Consider the following 2,908-nt stretch of genomic DNA (forward strand, 5'->3'; position numbering starts at 1 on the left):
ATCACACACTAAAAGTGTTATATCTATATATACATATGTAACACATTTAGACCTTTATCTCTAAATGCTAAAGGTCTAAATGTGTTGTTTATCTTGAGGAATCGCATAAGTGATTTCTCCAGACTCAGACTACGTTTTCCCTGTGTTTAATGTGGGTTTGGTTATAGAGTAGGCCATATAGGTTGTGTGTCTGCATAACGAGCACATGGTGCAGAGCTGCCCACTGGGCTGCAGCCCTGACCCTCTCTCCTCCTGATGAATGGCCCCATGAGCAGACGCCCAGCTGTGCCTATTCGGGCCTTCAACAACATTTCAGAAATCCGTATGATTTTCCTGGGAAACGTGTCTCCCCAGATCGGGACACTTTTTCCAGTGGTATCACTTGACTCTGGTAAAAGTTAGACATTTATTATTATTATTATTATTATTATTATTATTATTATTATTATTATTATTATTATTATTATTATTGTTGTTGTTGTTGTTGTTGTTGTTATTGACACATAATATTTTTGAAAAAGTTAAAAGTCTTCAATGAGGGAAAAAAAAGAAGTGTTATAAAATAAAATAAAAAATAATTTTAAAACATAATCCCTCAAGTTACAATGTTTTACTGTTTTGGATGCACTGATGAAGTCTGTATTGAAAAAAGTGAGACTTGCAAGTAACTTTCGAGTAGGTATATTAATTGTTTCACCGATTGTTTTTTGTAAGTTAGAGTCAAAAATTATTTCCTTCTTTTAGCGCCAACTTTTATAACTTTTCTAAATACCTTGCGGGACTTGATCAGCATATCCCTCTGCTTTTATGGTGAAAGGTGAAGGTGTCGAGACTGAAGAAGCGTACAACTACGATAATAAATTTATTTGGAAAAGCTTGTGTTGAAACTGGACGTTTCTGGATGTAATTCAGATGCGCGGTGGGGGTGGGGGGGGAATGTTCCCAGCATTCCTCAAAAGTCCAGGGGCCGCAGCTCGCACAACTGGGGCCGACTCTCCTCTCGTCTTTTGTTGAGGCTTTTGTGGGAGGCTGCGTGTTGGGATTGGGGGTGTAATGAGGGGGCTGAGACCCCCCGATGGGGGTGCATTTGCTGTCCAAAGACCGTTAGACAGTGGCTGAATGAATGGGCCCTGAATGTCATTGTAATGCACAGGGACAACTCCCCCTTCATTCAGCTTGAGATGTGGAGGCCGCTCCAGCTCCGCAGAGGGAGAGGCGAGAAGAGAGGAAAAACTGCAACTGCAATCCACTTCCACGGTCTCTCTTCGGCTCGTCGTGCAGGTGGAAGGACGCGGACGAACGTTTGGTTTAGGTTTAGGCGTTTTTCTTCTGCATTTGCGTGCAGTTTTTTTTTATTATTATTATTTTTATTTTTTCCCCTTCGGTTGCAAAAAGAAAAAAAATGTGAAGCAGAAGCCAGCAGCAGCCTATGGCGCAGAGTTGGACGGCAGTAAGACGCTGAACAAAGGATAACGAATCCAAGCCGATGTGGATTTATCAGTATAGACATTTTTGGTAAAGAAGACGCCTCTTCTGCAGCGGTTGGCAGCTGTGCCGCTTTGGGCTATTGTATTTTTCCCATATATTTTGGCAGCAGGAACCAACAGACTTCTAGGCCAAACACTGAATTAGTGGATTGCTTTGGCAATAATGTAAATGCAGCAAGGGGCGTTTTGAGATGCAGATTGTGGTGCAGGCCTAAATACGGCAATATGCATATTTAAAAGAAAAAAGTTTACAAGTGTATTTGTTTGAAAGAGAGAGAGAGAGAGAGAAAGACGGAGAGAGAGAGAGAGAGAGAGAAGCCACATTTGCGATTCTATGGCCTCAGTTAGCGAGAAACAACGAGGAGAGGAATCACCCTCAACACGGGCTGACAGTCCTTCCTCTCCGTCTCTTTGTTCAGCCAACAGTGGGAGGTATAGACGCAAGCCAAGAGAAACATTTGAAAATCCACTGACATTTTCTTCCGGGATAGAAATCGATGGGATTTAATTGGAACTGTGTTTAAACACGCAATGCAAATATGGTGCGGTTTTAAGAGCTTCTGTTTATTTAAGGAACGCGTCCTCGTGATAGTCAGAATAATTGGTCTTTTTTTTTTATTGAAAAGAAAAGTAGCGTTTAAAAAAAATCGTTGACGTGCTTTGTATAAAAACTATGTGATGTTATTATTTTTTTATGCAAAATGCCCTCAATTTGATTTATAATAAAATTTAAACAATTAAAAAAAATAACTAATTTGGGACTTTAAACCTAACCAAAGAACAATTTTAATGGAAAAGTTAAAGGTAAAGCCTTAAAAAAAAATACGTTTCCTCGAAGCAGTGACTCGTGGTATAACCGTGCAACATATTATGTTGCATATTCTGCATCTGAAATACATATTCTTATTTATTTCCCTGTTGTTCAAATTGTTAGCTTATGTCATATGCTTTGTAGCATCACGTGATTGTGGTCCCGACGCTCTGGTGTCACAGGCCTGAGAGGAACATTTGAGATCTTGACATGTGGGCAAGATCTCGAGCATCAATTAACGATTAATCGAAAGATAAACAAACACACACACACACACACACACACAACTGCTTGCGTTAACACAGCTAAGCAGGTCACTTGTGGATTTCCTTCTCAAAGCAAAGGCCATCCACTGGTTTAACCCATATATTGTTTAAAAGGAAATGATAATGGAGGCGCTTTGTTCAGTTTTTTTCGATTATCAAACATATTCACCGAATGCGAAAAATGCACGAAAAACAGGCAAAGGAAAACAACAACAGCAACATCAAAAATAACCCATTAAGACGCACAGGTGCACTTCTTCTTCTTCTTCTTCTTCTTCTTCTTCTTCTTCTTCTTCTTCTTCTTCTTCTTCTTCTTCTTCTTCTTCTTCTTCTTCGTTGCATTA

Source organism: Poecilia formosa, unplaced genomic scaffold, assembly GCF_000485575.1.
Source record: "Poecilia formosa unplaced genomic scaffold, Poecilia_formosa-5.1.2 Scaffold90, whole genome shotgun sequence".
NCBI lineage: Eukaryota > Metazoa > Chordata > Actinopteri > Cyprinodontiformes > Poeciliidae > Poecilia > Poecilia formosa.